The 26,953-nt window shown below is 47.8% G+C and overlaps 1 protein-coding gene across 2 annotated transcripts in view; it reads left to right on the top strand.

Annotated features, from left to right (window-relative positions):
• Positions 1-26,953, top strand: part of FAM107B (family with sequence similarity 107 member B) — a 259,298-nt gene that overhangs the window by 83,169 nt on the left and 149,176 nt on the right. The window contains exon 2 of one of the 2 annotated variants that reach the window (XM_078674203.1): positions 10,615-10,670. The exons of the other annotated variant lie outside the window; for it this stretch is intronic. The gene's annotated coding sequence lies outside the window, so the exon portion shown is untranslated. The remainder of the gene's footprint in view (positions 1-10,614; positions 10,671-26,953) is intronic. 2 annotated transcript variants of the gene reach the window in all.

Genomic DNA, 26,953 nt, shown 5'->3' on the forward strand with positions numbered 1-26,953 from the left:
TCTCCCCCCCTTGCCCCCCACCCCTTAGGAACCCCCCCCTTGCTACAGGCAAATAGGCCAATCCTGGCCTATGTGTAGCCTCCTGTAGTCTGTAGAGTCGCTACTCTCTCCCAGCCTGATTCCTTACTGTTAAATCTTACCTACTGCTGCTTACGGGGACTCGTGGGAGACCTTGGTGGGGTTCTTGATCTGGTTCTACTCTCCATACCACTACCAGCTTCCGAAATTTCTGCTAGGTATTCTGCTGCTTTTACTTCTGAAGTAAACATTCTGGTGTAACCTTTCCTAATCACTTTCAGCCTCGACGGGAACAATAGGTATGCTTCTGCCCCTTGCTTTTGGAAAGGCCCTATCAGCTGCCTTAGCCTCCACCTCCTTTCCACAGTGACGTGGCAAAAGTCCGGCCTGGAGAAAAAAGTGTTCCCGTCGGCTATCTTCCTTGAATCAGGCCTAGCTTTATCTATTATTTCCTGCCTCGCTAGGAAGTTGCCTAAAAAAACCAACATTGCTCTTGGGAACCCCTTTTCATCCCCTCCCCTATTCTTCTTGAAGAGTGGATACCTATGTGCTCTCTGCACTTCCACATCCCAATGCCATTTTGACTCGGGAAAGGCCTCTTCCAAAATCTTGATCACATACCCCCTGGGGTCTTGCCCCTCCTTTCCCTCCTCAAGGCCCAGCAGTCTCACATTGTTTCTCCTTTGGCGGTTCTCAAAGCTTTCTAGCTTCCATTGGAGATCCTCAACCACCTTCACTTGCTCTTTTTGGAAAGATTGCCAGTCTGTCACTTCATCTTCAACCCTGCTTGTCCTTTCCTCGACTTGCGAGACTCTTCCTTCAACCTCCTCCTGTTTTCTGCTTACTTTCCTTAATGACGCTTGAAGCTTTTTGGTGTCTCTTTTTGCCCTTTTGCTCTCAGTCCTTGCCTCCTTCTGCATTTGTTTTAATGTTCCAAACAGCATTTCAAGTGTTACATTCTGCGTATTCTGCCTCCCCTCTTCTTTCGCTCCTTCCTGCTCGCTTTCATTGTAAGTCTCTGAAGTAGCGGCATAATCCCACGACAGTTTCTTCGTCATACTGCTCCCTGATCCTCTACCACTTCTTCTTTTGCCACTGCCAAGACCTTTCTTCTTTTTCGTTGCAGGATCATTAGGGCCCTTACTAGTATCTGAGTCAAAGGTGTGTTCAGTGCTTTCCTCATTCTCAGATTCCACTGACTCCTGCTCACTGGTACTAGCACTAGCACTTGTACTTGATGCATCTGTCTCCTCATATACCGAAAAAAACTCAGGCGAGCCTCCTCTTGAACTTCTGTTTATATTTTTCGTATTCCTGCCAGTGACTTGACTCATAGACAGCCCTTTCTGCTCCGTTAAGCTCTGGGTGCTGCCCCAGCTTGGTCCTGCATCCTGTATAGAACTACTACGTGATTCTAGCTCTACAGCCAACAGAGCATCAAGCATCAGTTTATTATTTTGAGCCTCTATCGGGTTTGAAACAATATCGTCAGGGCTGCTGTTCTTACCAGACTCCTTGCTCGCTTTTTTGCCTACTGCCGCTTCTGTGGCTTCTGTGTTCACCTCCGCGTTCACCTCTGCTCGCAATCTGCCGACTTCTGCAGCACTCGTTGGTTGCCCAGCAACCAAGCCGACTCTGACGCTTGCGTCCTCGCGGTCCTCGCGGACTGCCGAACCTGCTCCTACGGCTGCTTCCGCATTCTCCTCCAATGCATCTCCATGGACGCCGTCAAATGATACCGGCAGCACCACCTCGACCAGCGGTTTCTCCTGACAAGGATCAGCTTCCTGGATCTCGATCCGTGGTACCGATAAGGAAATTCTCGGCGTAAAGGACTCAGGTAGAGTTGCTTGCCGCTTCTGGTCTTTCATAAATGCTGATTGTACTGTTTGCGCACGCTGCATTTTCCCTTCCAGTGTAATCTCCCTCGCCGATTTTGTTATTCCCGAGCGGGTCTCCGGGCCAGCCTCGGATTTCTTTTCTAGCTTTTCATTTTTCTTTGCTGCTGTGTTTTTTGAGGAACGGCTAGGGTTTTCCGCAGCTTTCTTCAATGAGCTAACCTTCGGGACCGCTCCCTCTCTCGCTGCTGCAGTGGCTGAGGCTTTAATCAGTCCTGTATTAGGCTTCTCTCTATCTGCCTTAACTCTGTGAGACATGTTGGCAGCGATCTTCACAGAGCTTAGCGCCCCTCTCCACCAAGTCAGCCACTTCAATACCTTCTTTGACACTTTCTTTGGTGCGAGGCTCCACCACCACTCTGAGTTGAATGCGTCTAGCGGAGTATGTTGAAACTGGTTAACCAGACCCCACATCCCTGGTTCAGCAGTACTATAGCATCTGTCGGATGGGAGAGAGCGAGAGTGCGACTACTCTCTACAGAACTGCAGCGGCCATCTTGCCTCCTTCTGTTCAACATTTTGCAGATCTTCAAGTGTTTTTTTTTTGTGTATTGCGCGTTTTCCCAGCAGCCCATCGTTTCCTGCCACAGTAAAACAAAGTCAAATTAAGACCCAACTGCAAAGTTGCCAGGCGAAGGATTGCTGCCGAAGTTTCCATTTGAGCCTTTTATGGCCTTCCTTTCGACGTTGCTGGGAAGGCCAAGATGTGGGTACGGTTGGCGCCGCTACTGTGAACGCTTGGCTTCTAAAGGGCCTGGGTTCCTAGCTACATAAATGATTCCGTTGCGAGGGTTATTTAGCGCAGGACCTCGTATGTCATGATAAATTCACTTAAGAGGTTTTGTTGGTGTCTGTGTGGGACGCTGTCGAAAGGACATTCGTGTCAATGGGGCTTTTAGCAACAGCTCACGAAAGTGCTTACGCTCTGCTGCACACTTGCAAAAGCCACCACGTGCATTGGTACAATTTCAACACAGCGCGCTTCCGGGAGATTGACATTTGTATTGTAACATTTGACATTTGTGTTGACATGTTTATTGTAAATACACCATATCTGATCGTACTGCAGGCTGGAACCTGGTTTTATATTCACTTCATGTTTGCCCCTGTGTTTGCGCTAGTTTTCGTATTGATATTGTGCAGTACACACTTTTCCAAGCATTTCATTGTTGATGTTCGACAGCATTTTAAGGGAATGGACAGTTTGTGTCGCGGTGGCTTTGTTAGCTTCTATGGTGATTGAGCACCATCCGCCAGACAGTGTCAAGAATGTGTGTTGAATGTGTGCTGTGCACCGCTGTTCCTCTAGAAGAGAATATCCGGTCTTCATTCATCTCGTGTGACTCCACCCAGGGTGAGAGACACATTATTCAATCCAAGATTCACAACGCTGGAATATCATGTTTTCTGCTTTGATATATGGTAGATCACCTAAAACAGAAATCAGAGCGCCTCACAATATAACTAGAAGCGCAGAAGTGACCTCAAACGGACAATCATGTCGATGGCGTAGAAGGAGGTGACATCACTCCTACTTCTAATTCCTTAATAGGGATAGTGCATTTTTCATTGTGCATTTTACTTGATTGGTAGCCTGTGCAGCTCTTCATTGGCGTAGTTTGTGCTTTCGAAAACAATGTGGTGAAAGCTTAGTTTTCCCAGGGTTTTTGCAATGAACCTCACAAAGCTGCTGCTGTTGTAGTAGTTGTAGTAGACGAATAAAGAACATTTCATTTGGATGAGTCCTAGGTGGAATTTCGAGATGGCTTGAAGGAAGTTGAAGGGACTCAACTGTAGCTCTAGTTTGAGGGAAAGAGTATGATGGGCTGTGTAGGTGATTATGCCAAAGAGCAAATTTTTGCGCTATGGTGAGAACCAGGAGAGGGTGGCAGCCTCAAAAGTAGTCCAGTATAATGGGGGGCGTATATAGTTTTACTTCATCCAGCTTTTGCCAGATACTAGGCAGTAAGAGTTTTGTTGATTGCCACCATCGTCCTACTGTTAAGGTGAATTTGTATGTTATTGCCAAACATTGCTATCCAAGTTGATACCTGTGAGGATTAGGAGGAGGGCAGATATGTGATAGACTGTGGGATAAAAGATCAGCACAGATGATGGGTGAGCAAAATGATGTACATTTCACCCAGTAGTTGTGAGGGAACAGGAAAGATTCTAACCAGCTTGGTGTGTTTTTTTTTTTTTTAATGGTCTGGCTATCGCCAGACAATTATGTGAGAATCTCCAGGAGAGGGACTTTGTCTCCACCAACATGTTGGGAGCCAAGAATACATGTTTTGATTGGGCAGACGCTGTGTGGTTCCACACAAATCTGCTTGCCCCCCTAACGGCTGTGATCATTTTATTTATTTGTCGAGCTGTTTAAGCTTGAACTTTCAGGGGCCCACATGACATTGTAATGCTGTTAAAGAGTCTTGGAAATCTGGATCATTTATTGTGTTTTTCTCGGCACAGTAAAGATAGGAGGAGAGCAATCATTAACCCTACATGGATTTTTAGGTCTGGCCTGATATTGCAACTTTCACCTGATCTTTTAAATTCTCCAATATTCTTCTACAGTTCTTTCCTTCCACACAATTGCATAGATCCATTACATCCTTTCTTTTTATAATGCTTCATATTACCATACAGCAGTGGTACTTAACCTTTTGACTTGTGGGGGCCCTCGCCTAATCATTATTGGAACCTGGGGACCCCTCACTGAGTCATTACTAGAAGCAGGGGACCCCGTCCTAAGCATTGTCCATGATTTGAACCACAAAACAATACACAACAAGCATTTACAATGCAACGGTCTCGCCTTTGCAAAAGTTAGAGCTATTGGCATTGTAAATGACAATTTTTTTTATTTATGTATTGGTTTTGAAAACAGATAAATAAATGGCATTGTCATTTACAATGCCAATAGCTTAATCTCTTGCAAATGGTCAGTGTGCAGTTTACCAATCACATGCTCGAAAACAAGTGTTTTAATAAAAGGGGTGCGAGCAAGGTCTGACAGTTGTGACATACACTACTGTGTACTCACCCTTTATTCTGAGTTCTGGTTTTCCTTTCTTCACTGTGGTCATCACTATGTCAACAACACCCGCCGATGGCAATCTGTTCAAGCGACTCTTTATTCCTTTAACAGAGATGATGTACAGGTTCTTGGCCCCTGGAAAAGATGTGCTCCCGGAAAGAGAAGACACGCTCGGACCTTGTCCTGTGCTCAAGGAAAGCAAGCAATGCCCCAGGACAAACAATGTTCTGAAAACGGAACTACGCTCCAGAAACGTAACCCAAGGTTAAAAAAAAGAAGATGTGGTCCCAGACGAAAGATATGCTTTGGATATGGTCCTGTGCTCCGGCAAAGAAAGGCTTGCTTTCAGGATAGGGTTGTGTTCCATGAAAGGACACCAATTTAAAGGACAGTGTCATGTTCATAGGGCAGTCTCTGGTCCCAAAAATTGAGCTTTGGTAAAATTTAAGGTTCCCTGCCTGCCTCAGGAAGGACACTGTGCTTCGTGGAGGAAATGGAGACCTAGGCACGACTATCATCTCTTCGAAGCTGGAATGCTCCAGGCAAGCTGCAAGCCTTTCTTGGCGGCCGGGAAAATCGGTCCCGAGTCCTGGACTGTAATCCAAGAAAGCAATGCCGGGAAGGCACCCTTGCTCTCTGGACAGGCGTGTGCTGCAGGAGAGGACGTGATGGGTGAGGATGTTCTGGTGATGGCGCAGCACTCAGTGGCAGACCACCATGCTGCACGACATTACGAGGCTCCGGGGGAGATTGCGGTGCCTTAGAGATGGAAGCCAAGGGGTCCGTGCCTTGCATCTGCAGTTTGGGCGCTACCTTCTCCTGTGTAGGCTGCACACCGCCTGCCTGGAGGTGACCGTCCCAGTTTCATTTTCATGGCGGGTTTATATGGGTTCCATGCCATGCAGTTATTGTGGTTTCCAGACGGTGTCCAAAGTTTTCCGAATTCTAATCTTATGTTCACGTTTTGGATAAATGAACTCCGTCATTATTTTACACTATTTAAGCAGTATTATTTGTGTTGTTAGCAACATGTGTATAGAACAATACCGTTGTTTGTGTGATGCTGTAGCGCCTTCTGGTCGCGTACCTTGCCTTCTATCTGGCAGTCGTGTACCAGGTTTATTGAGGTTTCTTCAGTGTACACGCACCGTATTTAGGTGAGAATGCTGTAGTTTTATAATAATACAATGTGCTTTTGCATAGCTCCTAATGCAGCGGTTCATGCCGTTTCCAAGCCCTGTAAATTTGGGCATTTTGTTACTGGAACTGACCTTCTGTGCGGTTTGCAAGTGACATTCCTGTGTCCTGGTTATGGGGAGAGGGGCACTCTTGGGCTGCACGCTGTAGCTTTCTCGGAACCCCCTTCTCATCACCCTGCAGGCCCACAAACCAGAGCTAGCCCAACGCCTCCCTGCCAGAGCCCCCCCCACCCCCCAACCTCGATGGCTCCCTCCTTTCCAGCCATCGCCCCCTCCCCCCCTCTCTCCCAATTGCTTCTATCCAAGAGAAATTGGGTTACAGGAGGGATTCGGCTGCAGGAATGCGCGGAATGCAGGAAACACCGAGTGATTTACTCTTAGACAACATTATTTCAACATTTAATTGAAAAGTCTCCTTTTTAGGTCTCGCGCCTGCGATGCATATGGCGTAGCCATATGCATCGCGCAGGCGCGATACTATAGTTGCGGAGTCTGCTTCCCAGGAGACAGGAGATGTCACGCGCACGCTCTGGAAAGCGATCGGCGCCGGCCGCGCGCGCGCGTTCCCAATCTCCTGTCTCTCTGGGAAGCACACAAGCAAGCCCAGCAAGCCCGCGCCTACCACGAGGACAACGGCAGCAGGGTAATGCTTTTCACTCCAGCGCGCATTCCTTTCTCAGACCCGGTCCCTGTTCCGTCCTGCTGGAGCCCCACGCCTATCCGGGGAGTAGATGCAGACGAGGGGCTGGCGAGAGCTATGGATATTATTTTGTTTACCGAACAGACAAGCACATGGTTTGCGTGCACGTATAAGCTATCGCGGCCGTCACGGCCGCGCGATCGTCTATTGATATTATTTTGTTTACCGTACAGATAAGCACATGGTTTGCGTGCACGTATAAGCTCCATTTAAATATGCCGCTCATGATGAAATTAATTTCGCTCTTTGTGAGGTCTAAATACTATTTTGCTCGCTCAATTATACATACAGTATCACCCAAAAAAACTCCCTGGTAGCCCCCTATCGTATTTGCAGACATGATTTCATCTTTGCTGTGTGGCTATTTCAAGGATGTTGGATTTGCTCTTTTGAATGAGTCACGTCATTAAATTAGCAGGAGCTCACGCCTGTGATCGAAGGAAGCAGGCGAGAGCGTTTGTAACGTCGGCGGCCGAAGAAACACGTCTTTTATTTCAGAACCGGAAATTAAAACCTGACAGTAATACGGACTGAACCAGCAAAGGGAAATATTTGGTGTGATGCAAAATGAAAATACAAAATAGATGAAGTATTTTGTATGGGCACGACATCATTGTGCATTCCTCTTAAGAAGGTGTCCGGTTTAGATTGGTAGGCCTTGTATCCGTCAGTACTTTCATGCAGTGCTCAGAGAGGAGCAAATTATGGTGAAGAGGTGACATTTTAATTGGACAAAAACCAATTTTGGGAGCGTGCTCTTTTTAATCCTCTATTGTTTAACTGGTAGCACAGAATGCTGGAGTACTTCTACATTGCACTAAACTACATTGTCAATCAAACAGCATAAAATGTTAAGTCGTCATTGCCCTTTCAAATCCTTTCTACTGGAATTCTCTAATTGTTCCCTCTCTTTATCTCACCACAGCAGTAAGTAAATCAATTAACAAAATAGCTTTTATCGCAGAGAATAACCTTTTAACTGAGGGGATTATCTCTGGTTTATTTTTCATTTCTCTCGCTGAAGATAGCAGTTCATGCCTCATTGATTAGTTTGCCGAGAGTGAGTGTGTGCGCAGAGTGAGTGAGTGCAGCAGAGTGAGTGCAGCAGAGTGAGTGCGAGTGCAACCACACACATAAGACCACACACACATAAGACCACACACACATAAGACCACACACACATAAGACCACACACATAAGACCACACACATAAGACCACACACATAAGACCACACACATAAGACCACACACATAAGACCACACACATAAGACCACACACACTCACCACCACACACTCACCACCACACACTCACCACCACACACTCACCACCACAAACTCACCACCACAAACTCACCACCAGCCGTCACTGCACACTTTCACCGGCACAAACATCACCAGCCGTCAGTGCACGCTTTCACCGGGCAACAACGCCAGACATCAGTGCACGCTTTCACCAGGCACACACACCTCCAGCCGCCTGTGCACGCTTTTACCAGGCACACACACCACCAGCCATCAGTGCACGCTTCCACCAAACACACACACCTCCAGCCGGCAGTGCACGCTTCCACCAAGCACACACACCACCAGCCATCAGTGCACAATTTCTACAGGCACACACACCACCAGCCATCAGTGCACACATCAATTGTTAACGCATCCACAATTAACTATTGTAGCAATCGCAGTATGGTGCACTTTACTTTTAAACATATTCATCTAAAGCGCAGCATGCCACCATTGCTACAATTCCAATCCAACCCACATAATTACACTACACACCACATGCATACACTCCATAACACATGGCTAAAAGACATTGCCATTTACAATGCCATTAGCTCTAACTCAAATAAACCCGAGACCTATTGCATTTCTAATGCTTGTTTATATTCCAGGCATTACCGGTGGAGCCGGGGTCAAAGGGCATTCTTGCCCACCCCTTTCACCACAGGTGGAGGTGGGCGGTGTAGCGGAGTCTCTCAGGTGGCTCATGTTCCCTAACCTCTGAAGGGTTTTTATCGGATAACAGATTCCCAAACATACACCCAGCAAGGCATTCTGGGGCCCCCTCGCACCCGGGTAATAAAGACATGGGGCGAGGGAGTAAGGGGACGATTTGAGCTTCTCTGAGGCCCATCTCCGCAGCCGGAGTTGCTCTCATCTCTGCAAAGACCATGTACGAACTCACTATGCCATTATTTACCTGCCCTCTCGCAGGATTACTGGGGCGGGGGGGGGGGGTGTAAATCTGCCATTACAAGTAGCTTTGGATGAGGGGTGTCAAAGGGCGGTTGGAGTTTGCTGGTCTCTCAGCGGCACCGAGGTCCATTGCAGAGCAGTGGGCAAGGGTCCCGTCACAAAACGGTGAGTGTGACGAGGGGGTGTTCTGACGTTGGTAATGCCCGTATGTTGAGGTGTTACCCCTTGACATCCTAGACCCCTCCGCCCCCAGCGCATTCACAGGTTGCGGGCACAAACTCCCGTAACAGCTGCATGAAGGGCCCGAGGCTGCCCAGCAGGCGACTGTGAGACCGAGAGAAGGAGGAGGTGCAGGGGAGGGGGGTCCTGGAAAAGGACGTCCAAAACAGGGGAGGGGGAGAGGAGGATGAGTTGTGGAGGAGGGAAGTGCGGGCCGGGAGAAGGAGGAGGAGCGGAGACTTCCGGGGTCTGAGAGAGGGATCGGAGAGTGTGCGAGCGGAGGGAGGCCGAGGTCAGGGGCAGAGAGCAGAGGGCTGCAGCCGCAGAGAGGAGCCCGGAGCGCGGCGAGAACTCAGGACCAACAGGGGGTCGGCGGCCCCAAGGACTCCCAGATCAAGCAGCAGCGAGGAGTGCGGGGCTGCCCAGCGAAGCCGGAGGTAGCGGCTACGGACACACACTCTCCGCCAGGGGTCGCTCTGGAGAGCTACGGAGGACGGGGACCCGCAGAGGGGAGACCCGGGCGCGCTGCAGCCGGAGACCCGCAGGAAGCCGAGCAAGACCCGGAGGAGGGACCGGGAGAGGGCGCCGGGCGACCGGGCATGGATGGGTGCGAGCCGCGTCTGGATATAGGGTAAACTGCACCGCAAGGGGCATGCGCGTCACATTTCAAAGGCATCACGGTGTGGATGTGTGTACATGTGTCTCTGTATGTGTGCGTGTATGTGCGCTCCTGTGTGTGTCTGTGTGCGAGGGAGGGGGGGAGTGTCTCTGTCTGCGTGCATGTATGTGCGCTCGTGTGTGTGTGGCCACATGCATGCAGGGGGAGGTGTGCCTGGGTATGTTTGCGCTTCCCAGGAGACAGCCAGGCCAAGCGCGGCGCGTGCCAGTCGGCGCGTGCCACTTTCAAATCGCCTCCAAGGCGATGCGCGCGGCCAGGATTGTCTCCTGGGAAGCAGACACGCCGACAAAAGAGCCTCGGCGGAGACGCGCTTCTGTGCGTTCAGCCGAGCCCTAAAAAATACAGAAAATATCATTCATCAAACAAGTACACTGCTGATGACCCATGTTACTTAATTTGCAAACACATATAAATATATAAAATATATTTTTTATTAGAAAGATTGGGGCTTTTCTACATTCAATTGAGGCCACTCATCATCCTTGCTGTGTTCTGTTTGATGCACCTGCACTGTTCCCACAAATCAATCTGAGGATACTAATTACATTTTTAAATTAAATTTCAAAGTTGTTTACAGTACCTTCTAAATTTTTCTGTTGTACATTAACGTCTTTATTTATATACACTTTATTAATCTGTTAATATTTAATTTTCTTAGTATTTTCAGCCCCCCTGAGGAGGCTTTGCGGACACCGAGAGGTCCCCGTACCACAGGTTGGAACCACTGCCATACAACATTCCTTTAATGCCAGTCCTGTTGACGTTGCCAATGCTTGTTTATGTTATGTTTTTATTTAGTACTCCCACTGTGTCATAGCTGTGTTGGGATACAGTGCTGTTTTCTTTCGATGTGTGTGAATTAATGGAAAACAAAAACTGAGAGACCACACTGAAGGAAACCAAATCATGGAAAACAGTTTTGAGGAAATGCTAATAAATGTGAAAATGAATGGAGAAATTTTAAGGAAAAATCCCCCAAAACATTAAACTTAGGAAGAGTTTAGGACCACTGTAATGTTTTTGGGCTCAGGAATGGGTGATGTTTAAGGAGATGATGGGTTTTAGGGGTCAAGAATAATTGGACTTTGGGCATAAAAGGGTTTTTTAGGGTTCAGAGATGGGCGGAGTGAGATTATTTTGGGGGCTTCATGGAGGAGTGATGTTTAGGGGTATGAGGTATTTTTAAGTTTCAGCGATGGGTGGAGTGTAAGGATTTTGTGGGATTTTAAGGTTCATGGATGGGTGGAATTGTGTTCTTGTGAGGGTTTTTAAGGTTCCCATACTTTGTATCCCACGGGGCAAGGAACACACCACACTGTATGTGCCAGTGAGGGTGTCACTATAGATGTGCTGCTCATGCACAGTTTCTAAGTTATTTTCTTCTCTGCCGACCTGAAACACTTGTAATAGTCGCCTAGATAAAGCCAGGGGATGAGAAGTGATATGAATGCATAACTTATATTGCTAATGATTAAATTCTGTGCTTTCTGGTGAGTTTGAGTTTTCTTCTTAGGTGATTCTGACAAAAAGGGGAATTTTCATCTTCCATAGAATGGTATATGAAACAGCATTCTCTGTCTGTGCCAGGTGAAAAATTATAGAGACAAGAAAAAGATTTTCAAATAACATAACTAGTGAGAGTGGAAATTCTTTTAGACAGCAGTGAGAATATGGATTTTTTTCATAGAGTTAGTCGAGTGAGAGTTGCATACCTCATTTGCCACAAGATCTTGTTAAGTGGTGCAGATAAGTTTATAGTGGAGCTTTGTTGGACTTGGCCCTTTTGGCAGGTTCACCCCTAAACTTTTTGCTTTTATATGTGACCTGGTGTTAGTTGTTTTTGGCTTCTGCGCACTTTAACACTGTGTCCCAGTGTAAAGTGCGTGCGCTGTCTGAGTGCGTGTGGTGAGATTGGCCTTCCCTCCCATAGGAATGCATGGGGGATATGTGTGTCCATGGTAGTTCCTGATGTGTGGGGAGTGCAGGGGCGATTTTGGTATGTGCAAACTCATGAGATTAAATGCTGCACAACAGTGTGCGCAGATTTAATGTGTCTAGTGTAGAAGTGACACTTCTTGAAGTTGGCATGTCTGTGTAGTAAATGTGAATTGACTGTCTGGCTTGTGATTGGCTGGAGCTGGCTGTTGTGCCTGGCTCCAGCAGCCAGCATGGGTCTGCCCCGGTGGTGAATGGAGAGATCTGCATGTTAATGGGAGGGTGGAGTGCACCTGGGACCTGAATAGTGCTGGGCTTTCCCTACACAATGCTGGCCCCCCTGTGGTGCGGCTGATGTCCCTATCCTGCCCTGTGAATTGGGAGAGGGGCTGAGCACAACAAAGTGCTCCAGAACCAGCTGCGTCTGGTTTTCCCCCTACCCTGCACCCTCCAGACAAAGGAAATGCCTGTATAAGAAGGGGCTGTGACCCCATGTATGTTGTTCACTCTGTTCCTAACTTGAGGGGGCCCTGGTGCTGCTGCTGGGCGCCAGGAGGACCGCCACTGAGGACTGCCTCCCTGCCTCCCTGCTGGAGGGCCCTGTGAGCTTGCCCCTGGGCCCAGCCTTGGCCCCCCCACCTGCGCTGTGCTGGGTCCTCCCCAGCACCCAAGAGACTTTCCTTTTGCCTTTCTCAGGACTGTATGGGCACCTAGCACCTGGGAGCGCTGGATTTAAATTCCTGACGAGTGCCTTTTATTTCGAAGGGCTGGCGTCTAGCAGCGCGCTGCAGAGGGAATCCCGAGCATAGGGACCCCCCCCCCCCTGTGCTGCTGGCATCACGGAAGCCCACCCGTGTACTTGGGTACTTGTGTGGAAGAGGCAGGAGCCTACCCTGCATTTCTGCCCCTGAGTTGTGCTTTTTGCTGCCGAGCCGGTGCCATCCCACAATGCGGATCCTTCTGCGGGTGCCCATCCGTGTGTGTGTGAGCGGGAGGCCACCCCACCTTGCCGCTGCCTTAAGAAGCTGCCCAGATCTGGGGAGGGAGGTTGCCTACCCCGCTGTGGTGGTTGCGGTGCAACGGGGATCCACCCCGCACTTAGAGCATTTTTTTGGAGCCCGAGCCCCGCTGGGACAACTCGACGTGGAAGTCAGGCGTCGGTTGCCTGACTGGGGGTGGGGCTAGCCCAGAGGCCAATCACGGCCCAGCGCCACAGGAAAACAAGCCCCTGTCAACCGGAAGTTGAGCGGGCCGCCCAATTGCAGCGCGGCTGCTGCGGAGATCGGGCAAATCCTTGTTGGGGCTCCCGTGAGAATCCCCCCTGCACGGAACCAACAGGAGGTAGCCGAGCCTCGCGGCCTCCCAGCAACAAGAGGGGTCTGCCCGTGGCCGAATCCAAAGGAGTGGTGAAGCGGAGGCTGGAGAGAGAGGCCAGCGGAGACTTCGCCCCGGCTGGGGGGGAGGCGCCGCGAGATCAGGTGGTGTGCCTGATCGAGGCACCAGACTATTTGCCCTTCAGAGCGGCCTGTCTTGCAGTGGGCTGCTCCAACGGTGTGCAGAATTGGTTCCTGGGTGCCAGTCCGCGCCAACTGGGTCATATTTGTTGAAAGGACCCCAGTGGGGGTCCCCAGGGCACTGTGGGGCCTGGCCCATATTTCTGCCTCCAGCTTCCCCGAGGGTTAGAGGGCAGCTGCCACCTGGGACATAATTATTGACAGGGCCAAAGGGGCTGGCGTCCTGCAGGGGGCCGTTTCTTAATGGAGGCACATGATTGTTGTTAGAGCCCCGTGGCTCCAACATTGGGCACATTTGTTCTAAAGTGCCAGTGCTTGTTGTTCCCCAGTTCACCAGCTGTCCTGCGAGGGCGCAGGCAGCTGCCACGTTTGAGGGCACATTTTGGTTTCTGCTAGAGTCCCTGAGAGGGACAGAATTGGCCCAGGAAGTGCCAGTGCTCACATGTGTGCCTTTACAGCTGCCCGGCACTTAGTGGGCAGCTGGCACGTTTAGACCCACCCTCTTACGCTGTTCTTTTGACTTTGCGCATCTTTGCTGTGGCTGGCTAGGCAGGGCGCCCTGACGTTTTGGACAAAGGGCATTTGAGCCCCTGTGGAAGGCCAGTGGCCTGGGGTCAGTATCTAATGTGATCTTGGCGCAATGTGATTACCTACTATGTTTGTGATGGTGATTACCTCATACCTAACGTGATTTATGCGTAATGTGCAATGCCTTTATGCCTGCTTTAGACCTCTAACTGTATTTACATGATTAGGAGGTTGTTTTGCCTAGTAGATTTTTTACTAGCGAGTTTATGTGCCTGCGTGATCTATGCGTATGGTGATTAGTATTGCGTAGTGTGTACCTACCTTTTACCAGTAGTTACTGGTTGTGTTCTACCATTGTTATTTTGTGCTACAATTATCCTATGTTCTACTAAGCGCTATTCCTACTAAGTGCTGATTCTGATAGTGGCCCATGTGGCCCTGTCCTGTGTATATAATCTCCTGTAAATACTGCCCAGTGCCAGTTGGCACAGTGTACCTGTGTGATTATGATCTAATGTATTTATGGTAATACAAAGGCTATTTTATATATAACCTTGTGTGGAGTTACTTTTTGTGATGTACCTAGTGTGTTGCTGCTGTGTGTGTGTTGTGCAAACGCATTACACATTGCCTCCGGGATAAGCCTTACTGCTCGTGTCACGCTACCAAGGGGGTGAGCAGGGGTTATCTTGGCGTGTAACTCCCTTGCCCTAACTAGAGTGTTGGTTTCTGCCGGGCTTTGGCGCAAGCCTCAGCCAACCTGAAATCCCATTTCTAACTAGCTTAGTCAGCCATTTTCAAGGGATACGGAAATAGTTTGAGAGACAATTAAAAGATTGGCTGGTTGGAAGTAAATTTTTCAAAAAAGTATGATGCATTTATTGAAAGTTAACTGCTATGTATGAAGATTGTACTATGTAATGCTATTTGTAGAGCATGAACGTAGCTAGAGAACAGAGGAGCCCTCAACATGGCGTACATGTTCTCAAGTACAATTCAGAGGAGGTCATTAAGAGGTTAGTGTTCCCTGAATAGGTGCTGCTTCAGTTTGTTTCTCAATTGCAAGAGGGTAGGAACCATCCTGATGTTGACTGTGATCTTGTTCCAGTCCCTGGGTGCATAGCTGCCAAAGGTCTACCTTCAGTTTTATTATTATTGCACTTCTTTCTTTCTCGTTTGGCGATGCACTGCCTTCAGGTATTGTGTTACCTGTGGTGGTATTTTTTCTGCCAGGTTTACACAGGTTGCTGTTCTGGTCTCCTATTACATATTGCCGATTGTCTTGAAAATGATGAGGGCTTGGGAGAGGAACTGATGTAGTTCCTTCTGTGTTTTGGCGATGTGGTCGAAATTATACGGGCCTTTGAGAGGAGATGTAGAGATGATTCTTTTTAGGGATGGGGGAGTCATGGTATAATGTGTGGCAGGAAGGAAAGCTCAGGATGCCTCGGCCTGGTTAGCCTAGTAACATTGTGCCAATGTGCTTTTAAAAGAGATAGCTGGGCATCATTGGGGAAATCGAAAAATTCTGCTCATCTCCAACTCTAGCCCGCATTATTAAATTGCTTATTGTTTTCAAATAAGTAATGATGTGCATAGTTTTTGCTTGCAGGTTATTTTGTGGGCTGTCTCCCCACCCCTCTCTGGAAAGTGTATTATGAAAAACGAAGACTGAAGGTCTGTTACTATTTAAATTTTTTGTCAGACATCTGATTTTTAAAACATTTTTTTTACTTATTGCAAGAAAATATTAGCGGTTTTGTTATGTGTGGCAGGCCAACACAATAATTTTACTCAAGGTATAGTTCGGGAGGGGTTGCAGTTAAAAAAAAAAAAAAAAAAGTAAGGCAAAAGGAAGCGAGAGGGAGTAAGAAGAGCCTTTGCTTTTTTTTTTTTTAATTTTATTATTTTATGCAAGGAACAAACATGGCACAGAAAATTTGCAGAAAAACATGGCTTGGACACAACATAATTTTTAAAACATAAGCATTTACACCTGACAGTTGAAAAAAACAAAAAACCGTGGGGAGAATGAGGCTATTTCGTACCAACATATCATAACTGAAAAAAAAGGAGAGAAAGACAAGAAAAAGTTTCAAAAAAGATACAACGACTACAAACCATTCATGGCTGAGGGCAACGGAAACCATCGCCCTATATCCATTCGGTAATTGGGTTCCAAATTTTTAACCCTATACTGCGCTTACGAATACTCTGTTTTATATATTGCAATCTCTAGATTATACATAGATAATAACTGCGCTCTCCACCCCAAAAAAGAGGGCGGATCAGGGGAGATCCACTCTCTGGAGATACACCCCCGTAAAACAGACATACAAATAAACAGAAAAGAGGTCCGGTCCTTGGATGTAATCACACTTGTGGAATCAGTCCCGAGCAGCACCATCTCAGCATTAATACAAATGGGGGGACCCAATATTTCCATCAAGAAATTTTGTATGGATATCAGTAAGGGACCAAGTTTGCCACATGAAAAAACATATGTTGGGCATCAGCCGCAAAACAGCTGCATCTGCTACAGCTAGCTCGTGGACCGGTACTCCATTTGGAGACTTTTCTGGGGGAATAATACAAGTCATGTAAAACCATATAATGTTCGGCCACCATCTTACCAGATATCAGCACCTCTTTAGCCAAATTACTAGAAGAATAAAGATTAATAGTTGGTACGTTTAATTTAGTTCTCCATCTCTCCTGACACTGATCTAAATCTTCTGGAAGTAGCTGAATCAATATTTGTAAGACATCTGATTTTATTTTTTATTTTTTTACTTATTGCAAGAAAATATTAGCGGTTTTGTTATTTGTGGCAGGCCAACACAATCATTTTACTCAAGGTATAGTTCGGGAGGGGTTCCAAAAAAAAAAAAAAAAAGGTAAGGCAAAAGGTAGCGAGTAAGAAGAGCCTTTGCAAAGAAAAACCCCTGGAGATGTTCTGTGAGAAAGCAGCCCAGGAAAACTGAGTATGACCTGGGCTTATAAGCAACAATCCATAGAGCAGCGAAGAGGGCTGGGGACTGCATGTAGACACAAACGCATGCAAAGTTCTCAACGGAGAGCTTTGCTGTTATTCTTCAACCTAGTTCTATACATTTAACCAATGAGATAAGAGTTTCTTTCTCTGGGAAACCAAGCAGAGACTCTCAATCTTTTTGCCCCACATTGTGATCCAGAATGCTTACTTAACTCCCTGACGCTCCTTACATTTCCTTTGTCCTTAAGCTTTCCTTTTACCACCTCACCACGCTTTTCTTTTACACCTTAACCATGGGACAATCTGCAATCCATGGACTACACCCCAAAATAAAAGTTACCTCGTTGGAATTACTTCCATCTTAGTTAATTGAAGGAATCTGGGTATCTGAAAATCAATTTCTGTAATGTTTTTATACAGGGGCATTTTACCTGACCAATGAAAAATAGCATGTTATGTTGTTGACTTTGACATAGTGCACTCTCTGCCACTGGTATGTATGTGTAGCCTCTAGTCAGATGTTATAGGCATCGTGAATCTAATCTTGATTTTGTATCCAAACAATAGAAAGTGTTCATAATATATTAAGTAATTTCCTCCACTGGATCACCTCATGAGCTTTGTAGATATTGCTGGAGTGCCAAAATGAGTTGACCCTGCTTGCCTTTACCAAAACAATAGGTTGAAAACATGTTTATGATCTATAGGAGGTTGGTCGATACAAAGCACAATTAAAGAGGACTCGGGCACCCACACTAAGGCAAGAAATTAATTCCTTAGCTGACCTAGACCCAGATACCTCTGGCAGTAAAAGGGTACCCCAAAACTGAGACGCACCAAAACTTATCTCAGTCAGATTACCCACAATGTACTGGATCAGAGACAATGTTGACCTCAATTTTATAAGGCAATGCGTCCCTGCATTAAGGCATCTCCTAAATACCAAAATCATAAATACAATTCATTCATTCATTAAATAATTAAGATTAATTAAATGGACCCAATCTATAAGTGAGTTCTAGATCAATGAAAAGGTTAATGGGTTTTTTACAAAATTAAAACAATATTCAGTTCTGAGTAAATACTATAAAGGTTCTCAAATGCAGTTTTACACAGTATTTAAAAATCTGAAATTATTGTGAGATTCCATGGGCAGTAAAATCAGAAAGGAATCGGACAGCATCCCAAGTGAACAGGAAAGACTTCTGGCTCACCCCCAAAATCAAGGGTTTTTATACCCTATTCTTGCATAGAAGATGAGGACATTTGAAAAACCATTATGATGTGAGCGAATGTATAATTTCTTCTGCAAATCCGAGCACATGGAAAAATAAACACCACATTACCTTAACACCTAAGCAGTAGCCCATTACAAGAATACTTTTTCGGCACCCTCTGTTAATGTTTTCCGGAGTGATTTGTACAAAACAAGACATATTTACAGTGTCATGTTAACTGAATAGATGAGTCTCAGTGAAGAAACGGAAGACTTTGCAATATGTTGCACGTTACAGCTAAACTGGGCATTGTGAGCAGAACAACAATAACAGTGGAAATGTCCCAATTCATTTCACCTGAGCTTGTGGGGAGATGATGGGTGCGGGGGAAGGGCGCACTGAATGAGTGACAGAAGTGTGGCTAGTTAACATACATTTAAAAAACACCCTTCTACACATCATAGCAAACTCGTTTCAAAAGCAATTATGTTCCATCAGTTTGTACTAGTGGAATGAGGTGTAAAATAATTTTTTCTCTTTGCTAATAATTGCCAAAAACTATAAATCCGTAAAATGATCCCACATCCTGAAACATCAAGGGTGGTCTGCTCGTCTGTCTTGCCCAACAGCTGGAGACTTGTTCTGTCCAGAGATGCCCTTATTTATTATTTGTTATCCTTGTCGCAGTCTGCGAAAAAAGACATATGATTTTGTGAATAGTGTTAGTTTGTGGCACTCCTGTAACCCTGTTGGGTACTGTGGCATACGCGGAAGATGAGGGAAGGCGTGCTAGGTTGATTGTGCGAACTGAAGTCCTCTAATTTTACCTTTCATTTGAAAAGATGTGATGGGTGAGCGCCCGTGCTTTTTTGCCCTGCACAGCCCGTAATGCAGAGCCAGACTGATTTGCTAGAAGCTGTGTGGACTTTGATGACAGTAGGTGGTGGCGTGGACGTTGGTTTAGACTCTTTAAGCATGTTAAACTGTTCAGCACAGTTGAATACTCTGTGCAGCCGAACACTGAGCGACATCACTCCTTTCCTTTTATCCCTGTGGCACCTTATTTTTGCTGATAGACACACAGCTACTTAGCTTTTCCACATTGAAGCGGGGGCTTGAGCTCCATTGCGAACGCAAACAGTGCTTGGTGTAAGCATGTGAACTCAAGGCTACTTTTCTTCAGTTCGCCTCCCAATTGTGATTACTTGATATGTCTTTTTAATTACTCCTGTTTTTGCATTAGCATAGTCCAGTGGTTCCCAAACTTTTTTGACCCGTGGCTCCCTTGACCTAATTGGCAGTTGGCCGTGGCTCCCCACCATTTTTTTACCCGCACACCGGGGTGCCGCGGCGCACCCTTTGGGAACCACTGGTCTACATGAAGAATCAAGCCTAGACGTGATGAAGGATTCAGAGAGTAGCCATCACTGTCATAAAACCTTATTTGCAATCACAAAGTTCTTATAAAGTACATCTCAACGCATACAACACCATCATAGAGTAGTATAAAGCACTCCCACTAAAAGTAACCAGGCTAGAGAAAGGCTCAAGGAGCTCTGTGGCGTTACAAGAAGTTTACGTGAGGTGGGCACTGATCATGGGCATCTGCAGAAATGTTTTCGGGGGGGGGGAATTTTTACCTTCATCACCATCCCCCTTGCACCCTTTCCCCCCTCTGCCTTACACCCATCTCCCCCTCCACCTTGCACCCTTCTACCCCTTCCCCTTGTACCCTACTTCACCTCAGCCTTGCACCCTACTCTCCTCTGCCTTCCACCCTTCTCCCCTCTGCCTTGCACCCTTCTCCCCTCTGCCTTGCACCCTTCTCCCCTCTGCCTTGCACCCTTCTCCCCCTCCACCTTGCACCCTTCTACCCCTTCCCCTTGTACCCTACTTCACCTCAGCCTTGCACCCTACTCTCCTCTGCCTTCCACCCTTCTCCCCTCTGCCTTGCACCCTTCTCCCCTCTGCCTTGCACCCTTCTCCCCTCTGCCTTGCACCCTTCTCCCCTCTGCCTTGCACCCTTCTCCCCTCTGCCTTGCACCCTTCTCCCCTCTGCCTTGCACCTTTCTCCCCTCTGCCTTGCACCCTTCTCCCCTCTGCCTTGCACCCTTCTCCCCTCTGCCTTGCACCCTTCTCCCCTCTGCCTTGCACCCTTCTCCCCTCTGCCTTGCACCCTTCTCCCCTCTGCCTTGCACCCTTCTCCCCTCTGCCTTGCACCCTTCTCCTCTCTGCCTTGCAACCTTCTCCCCTCTGCCTTGCAACCTTCTCCTCTCTGCCTTGCACCATTCTCCCCTCTGCCTTGCACCATTCTCCCCTCTGCCTTGCACCATTCTCCCCTCTGCCTTGCACCCTTCTCCCCTCTGCCTTGCACCGTTCTCCCCTCTGCCTTGCACCCTTCTCCTCTCTGCCTTGCACCCTTCTCCCCTCTGCCTTGCACCCTTCTCCCCTCTGCCTTGCACCCTTCTCCCCTCTGCCTTGCACCCTTCTCCCCTCTGCCTTGCACCATTTTCCCCTCTGCCTTGCACCCTTCTCCTCTCTGCCTTGCACCCTTCTCCCCTCTGCCTTGCACCCTTCTCCCCTCTGCCTTGCACCCTTCTCCTCTCTGCCTTGCACCCTTCTCCTCTCTGCCTTGCACCCTTCTCCTCTCTGCCTTGCACCCTTCTCCTCTCTGCCTTGCACCCTTCTCCTCTCTGCCTTGCACCCTTCTCCTCTCTGCCTTGCACCCTTCTCCTCTCTGCCTTGCACCCTTCTCCCCTCTGCCTTGCACCCTTCTCCTCTCTCCCTTGCACCCTTCTCCTCTCTCCCTTGCACCCTTCTCCTCTCTGCCTTGCACCCTTCTCCCCTCTGCCTTGCACCCTTCTCCCCTCTGCCTTGCACCCTTCTCCCCTTTGCCTCGCACCCTTCTCCTCTCTGCCTCGCACCCTTCTCCTCTCTGCCTCGCACCCTTCTCCCCTCTGCCTCGCACCCTTCTCCCCTCTGCCTCGCACCCTTCTCCCCTCTGCCTCGCACCCTTCTCCCCTCTGCCTCGCACCCTTCTCCCCTCTCCCTTGCACCCTTCGCCCCTCTGCCTTGCACCCTTCTCCCCTCTGCCTTGCACCCTTCTCCCCTCTGCCTTGCACCCTTCTCCCCTCTGCCTTGCACCCTTCTCCCCTCTGCCTTGCACCATTTTCCCCTCTGCCTTGCACCATTTTCCCCTCTGCCTTGCACCCTTCTCCCCTCTGCCTTGCACCCTTCTCCCCTCTGCCTTGCACCCTTCTCCCCTCTGCCTTGCACCCTTCTCCCCTCTGCCTTGCACCCTTCCCCCCTCTGCCTTGCACCCTTCTCCCCTCTGCCTTGCAACCTTCTCCCCTCTCCCTTGCAACCTTCTCCCCTCTGCCTTGCACCCTTCTACCCACTGTACCCACCCACCCAACGCTCTCCACCAGGCCCCTGAACGTGCACCCACCCAATGCTCTCCACCAGGCCCCTGGCCCTGCACCCACCCAATGCTCTCCACCAGGCCCCTGAACCTGCACCCACCCAATGCTCTCCACCAGGCCCCTGAACCTGCACCCACCCAACGCTCTCCACCAGGCCCCTGGCCCTGCACCCACCCAATGCTCTCCACCAGGCCCCTGACCCCGCACCCACCCGCCCAACGCTCTCCACCAGGCCTCTGATCCTGTACCCACCCAACGCTCTCCACCAGGCCTCTGATCCTGTACCCACCCAACGCTCTCCATCAGTAATTACAGAGTCCCCTAGTCCAGTAATGAGCCGCTCGCCTCTGGGGCAGCAGGAGCAGGTAAGGTGCTGGGGCTGATGAGCGCAATAAGCAATCACCAGATACAGTGGCGTCATTAGGGCGTGCGGGGACCGCACCGGGTGACACCATCACATGGGGTGACACCCGCCTGTCTGATGTTATTTTTTATAACAAAATGGAGCAAACTGGTTCTGTACTCTTCTTGTTTTGTGTAATTAAAATGGAACATGCTTACTTTGCTTCATGTCCCCCCATCTTTCAGATGTGAAAAGTAGGGAAATGTGTTTCACCCCACCCCGCCTTAATATATAAACAGTGTACAAATAGTGTGACATTAGTTCCTGCTATGTTGTTGTCTTGCACAAGCAGCTTAATAAAGGGGGCACGTTGGCTACTCCTGTGTTTTTGTAGCACTGAAACTTATCTATGAAAAGCTCCCCTGTAGGAACTTCAGCGAAAACTCAAAACGTCACTGTGCATTGCTCACACGTCTGTGCCCCGCTCACATGCACACAACCTTCAGCCACTCACAGTTACACCAGGGACCTCACAGTGCCCCCAACTTTCCTCTCTCCCCAAGCACAGCATGCAGGGTGCAAGTGGCAGCTGTATAATACAGCTACATGACCAGCAGATGGCAATGGAGGCCCGGGGGGGCAGCAGGCAGCTCGGGAAGGGGCAGGGAGCATTAGGACGCCCTCTCTCAGCGTGGCGACTGGGCTTAGCCACACAGGGGCAGGCCCTGAGCTTGGGACAGACTGCCACTTGTTCATGCAGGAAACCGGGCGACCCAGAGGAGACAGGGCAGATCCGACAGCTCATAGAGTGAAGACTGTCCGTGCCAGGGGGCAGGGCGCTGCACCTCAACCATAGGTAGAGTGCAAGTGGGTACATGGCAGTGGGACATTCTGCCTACTGTGGACACGGCGCATTCAGACAGGACAGGCTCTCCTTGCAGAAAAATAGGGCAACAGCAGCCTCAGAGACTCACAGAGTGACAAGACAGGAAGACATGCACTGGGCTCATTCACAGAGAATCCGGACAGTCCGCTTAACCTGGCTCACAGAAACAGGACAGGCAGCTCCACTGGGCACAGAAACAGGACAGGCAGCTTTACTGGACTCACAGAAAGAACTGCACTGGGGACAGAGAAACAAGACCGGCAGCGCAATCGGGCTCACAGAAAAGGACAGGCTGCTCCACCAGGGTACAGAAAAGAACAGGCTGCTCCACAGGGTCCCAGAAGCAGGACAGTCAGCTACATAGGGGCTCAGAGAAACAGGACAGGCTGCTGCACCGGGCTCAGAGAAACAGTCCAGATAGGAGCGAGAAGAAAACACCAAGAGATGCTTGCCCTGGGGCAATGTCTGCCACGTGTGAGAATTAGCTTTCTCCATTAATCACTAATTGAGATGCAGAGTGATCTGGCAGCACAAAGGAGGGAGAGGAATTGCGCCGCGGCGCCCCTGGCTTCTAATCACGGCGCACGGGGCGCCGCAGCGCACACTTTGGGAACCACAGGCATAGTCCAATTGTGAGTTTATAAGTGATCCTAAAGTTGCTTTTTGATGTTTAGTTTCCAAATCAGGTAATATCTTAGTTGTATGAGTAAGGGTACAAAGACCAATATTTCTAAAGCATCCCACACCAACCCAAGATTCCTTTCTGTTTTTTGAGTTGATGGTGGAAATACGAAATAGTTTAGATGGTTGGTGAGTGTGGATTATGACCAGCTGCTTGTGACTGGAACCCTTGAAAAAGAAGCTCTTGTTTTTGGCCGCATTATGTTTCAGTGGAGTTTTGTTGATGTTTTTGCAATACATTTGGCTCTGTAGATCTTCAAAAGGGCCTCTGTCGGTTTCCCCCCACTCTGGAAGCAAATTTAAAGACAGCTGCAGTCGCTCTGACCAGGTCCCCTTTCTTACGAGTAATCGAGGGGCACCAACTCAGGGCGTCGTCGAACACTACTCTCAGATACGAAAAAAAACGTTTGTCATCTGGATTACTAAGGTTCCTATCTTAAAAGTAAACTTCTTTGCTGTATGAGGTCCCACACGCATAACAAACTATTTGCTGTGATTAACCTCCAGGTCCTCCATAAAACGAACAAAGTAGTTCAACAGGAGTTGTAACCTCCCTAGCTGTCCTCGCCATGAGGACAGCATCATCTGCATATAGGAGAACCGGCAGGCTGCGCTTACCCACCTGTGGGCCGTCAGCTTTTGCATCCAAGAGGACCTTCTCCAGGGAGTGAATATATAGATTAAAATGGAAGGGGGCTAGTATGCACCCCTGGCGCATCCCGCTCCTAATATCAGACTTGCGGGTCACTTTAAGATCTTTTGAATAACGGAAAGCCGCTTTTGAGTCTCTGTGGAGGTCCCTTAGAAACAAAACGATGACCCAGTCAATGTCAATAGAGGGCATCATCTGCCAAAGCTTCGATCTATTTACACTGTTGAACGCTGAGGACAGATCCATAATGGCTAGGTGGATAGAGCCGGTGCGAGGCACAGAATACTTGTTTAAAACCATATACAGGTTGATACATTGTTCCACTGTGGGTCGGCCTGGGTGGAAACCATATTGTATCTCAGCTAAGCTATTGTTTACATCTGTCCAGTTGCAAGTCTGTCTAAAACCAAGCGACCCACCACCTTCACTATAGAATCCAAAAGAGGGATGGGACCCTAGCAAAGAGTGCTTCACCCTTTTTAAAAACTGGGACAATGGTCGATAAGGCCCAGGAGGATATAATGTGTGTATACAGTACAACCTCACAGGCATTGTTATCTTTGAGAAGGTAAATAGAAGTAATTAAAGCAAAATCTGATTCTAATATCACAATTATACTCTGAGTTTATACATATAGAACGAAGGCAGGTACTTTGTCTGCCATGATAAAGTCATAGGTACACACTTCCTCTCATTTCTTTTGAGATATACAGGTCACCCGTTTGAATCCATGTCAGCTCGGTGTTCCATTCTTCAAAAGTCGGAAAATTAAGGACTGTTATATAGGGAATGGTTACATCTGTCAGTGGCAGTGCTTTGAAAGAGCAGAAGTGTGGTATTAGTTTTACTACGTCAATATCGATTCAAAGTGTTTAAATAGACAGTGTTGGTAAATCAAATATCCATTTATTTGGACTGATTATTGTTGCACGTTTTTGTAACGCTTTTTTTAGTAGTTTTAGCGTTCTGTTCAGTGAAGTGTAATCTTTCTCTAGAGAAATGCACAACAGATTTATTTCGGGTCGTTTAGGACTTGTTTTTAAAACTTGTACATCCTAAAGCACGTTTAGACACATCTTCTAACCAAATAATAAAGTAGGATGCCTACATAAATATATAGATGCTTCTACACAAGTGTGTATAATTTAGAATAGTAAATATTTCGAATTTAAAATGGACTTGGTTTACCACAGTTGATGTTTGTCTCAACTGTTGATTGAATTCTTAGAAAATAGTGTGCTGTACCTTGGTGAAATGTGTTATTTACTTTCTATCTTGTTCCTTATTTATTTTTCCAACTAGAACTCCTATAACAGGTTTGTCTTGCGGATGCGAGATTGAGTCATGTCTGTAAAAGGAAGGCCAGAGCAGTGAAATATCTATAAAATGTAATTCGATCGAAATGACTTTATGACCCTGCTCTCGGGGGTGGACAAGAAGCTGGAAGAAGCTAGGCTGATGCTGCTTCTTGAGCACCTTGCAATTAGCATTTCTATATCTTTAAAAGCGCTCCCTTTTGCGAAAGATGTGAAACACAATTAAATGTAGATTTACCTGGAGTCCTTTACAGGTCTGAGTGCTACCCGTCTCATCGGAGATTAGGCTAAAACAGATTAGTCCTTCCAAATAGGATTAAAGAATGTAGTGCTCCTCTGGCGCTGCTTTCAAGGCGGCATTAAAGCCTTTAAAATGGCGTTCTTTGAGAAAGTGAACTGTGTGCCTGGCTTTCACTGGTGAAGCCGTCTAAGCCCAGTACATTAAGTGTGCACCCCGCACCTAGCACTCTAAGGTGCAGTTCGTCTTGGTTGTTCTATTTTAATTTGTTTATTTTGGATACTGGCTGTGTTTAGATAGTGCTGGGTGCTGTAGGGCATTGGGATGTGGATGAATTTCTGATGCTTTTGTATACTTAAGAGATGGAAATATGAAAAATACGGCATTAGTGGGTATGATTTGCAAAATCTGAAAATATATTTGGTAGCATGGTCAATATATTGACACAAAGTTGACATTGTGTCAACAGTTCAACTGTTTAAAATTCAGTTTATCTCTTTACTATCTGCTTTTTACCACTGTCTGCTGTGATTTGAGCCTGGTGCCTGGCTCGTATTTGTTCCACTGTCACAGAGGGACCCTGAAGTGGTGCTTTTCTACCCCCACACCTCCTGTTACCTTCATTAAAACAGTTGGAGACATTTTCTCACTGCTACTCTTGGACAGCCAGCGATGTCGTTTTTGTCATTGTGTGTGATGACCCCTCCCAGCCCTCACTGTTGTACTGGGCTATTGCTGACAAGCCAGAAGTCCATCTCTACCCAGCCGTGGGTCATAGGTCACAGATGCTAATTTCCATTGTGTCCAATGTTTTGCACGTCACCCCTGTGGTTTTTGGTTGAGCCTGGGCATGCTGTATTGGAGTGTGGAATAGAAGCCCCGCCCACTCTCCGCCCATATTTGTCATTTGCTTGGGTCATTGTCCTTTGTAAATCCTGGCTTCTGAATCGTTAATAGGCTTGTTAGTCCCTCCTTAGGATTGCCTTGTCTTCATTTGTAACCTCCCATGAGGACCTGCCCTTTTACTTCGGTTGTTAAACGGTACGCCTTTTTTAGTCTGTAAGCACTATTTTCTTTAATGAGTTTCTTCTTCTGCAGACAGTCACCAGGAGTGGCCCAGGACTTTTAAAACCAGGCTCTAAGAGCTTGCGCTCACTGGGTAAGTGCCCAGTGGAATTATTAAAGGCCTGTCTGGCCCTGGTACATGCATGTTTAAACATAGCTTAGGCAAAAATGGTAATTAACCATCACACTCCTACAAGTGTGACAG

This window comes from Lissotriton helveticus, chromosome 1_1, assembly GCF_964261635.1.
Source record: "Lissotriton helveticus chromosome 1_1, aLisHel1.1, whole genome shotgun sequence".
NCBI classification, from domain to species: domain Eukaryota; kingdom Metazoa; phylum Chordata; class Amphibia; order Caudata; family Salamandridae; genus Lissotriton; species Lissotriton helveticus.